Below are 1,195 nucleotides of genomic sequence, written 5' to 3' on the forward strand. Positions count from 1 at the left end.
AAACATTTTGGGAGATTTTTGCTACGTTCAAGTAAATTGCAAAATCGAAAGTGACATGGGCGGAATTCAGCGGGCGCCGTGATTAAGTTACCGCGGCATGTTTACTCGCCAAACAGTGAAGCATCTGTGTCAAATGATGGCAAGATACCGGGTTTTTGTAAGTTTCTTTTTCTGTCAAGTGTTATAAAGTTTGACAATGAAATGAGCGAAGTCAAAACAAAGATCACAATCGCCCAACTCTTATTTATGCAAAGTCAAAATTTACTCTCCAAGACGCGTACGACGTTATTTATCACGAGGTAATTCCATCATTTTGGAAATAGCAGCTACTTTATTATTCATCTGCGTCACAAGTTTTCACTGATTTTGGGGCTCATTTTGTTGAAACTCAAGCACGCTTCCAACAGGTCTGTGAACCCTTCCTGCTTACAGAGCAATACTAAAAAACTTCTCCCATATCACATTTCAACCTTAAGCTCGAAAATTCAATACACAACATGATATTATAATTCACAAAGGCAGAAAATACCACAGAATCCCTTTCCAGCGAAAGTTTTATTGAAACAAACAACATATTTGCTCTTAGAGGCGAAAACCTCTTCCTATTTCATTGCGTGCGTGAAGACAAGAAACTCAATTGTGTCAAATTACCATGTACTTCAGGTAAATATTCGTCTCGACGGGCGATAGATTGTTGTCGAAGTCCAGTACTCGTCGCTTTTGAGATTCATGCCTAGTTTATCCAACTGATTTTCTATTATTGAGCTCCATAAGGGTATATTTTGTTTAAGGATCCACTAAAACGCCATTCGCGTTGCATGACTTTCGACGCCATTGTAGGCTAAGTTAATGATTCTACTGTGTCCACCAGAGAAATCTACGCAGTTCCACTACCCTCTCGATCCTAAGAAAATACGCGCAGAAGGCTCTATGCACAAAGACACCACTCACCAGGGGAGTAACAGGCAAGACTTTTACCGACACGGAAAAAAATACTAAAACGGAAATCTACCTATTTTCCGACTGGGTTTCCCATAGGGCAACCCAGTAAAAATTACTTGCTTCTTTAAAGTTTTAATTAGCGGGTCTCATCAGCTATTTGCGAGGGCTTGAAAGAGAAAGAAAATTGAACATTGCCGGGGTTTAATGTCCGTATTTCGCGCCCGAATTTCGGGAATTTTGTCCGCTAACTTGC

The sequence above is a fragment of the Montipora foliosa genome, chromosome 1 (genome assembly GCF_036669935.1).
Source record: "Montipora foliosa isolate CH-2021 chromosome 1, ASM3666993v2, whole genome shotgun sequence".
In the NCBI taxonomy this organism is placed as follows: Eukaryota; Metazoa; Cnidaria; class Anthozoa; order Scleractinia; family Acroporidae; genus Montipora; species Montipora foliosa.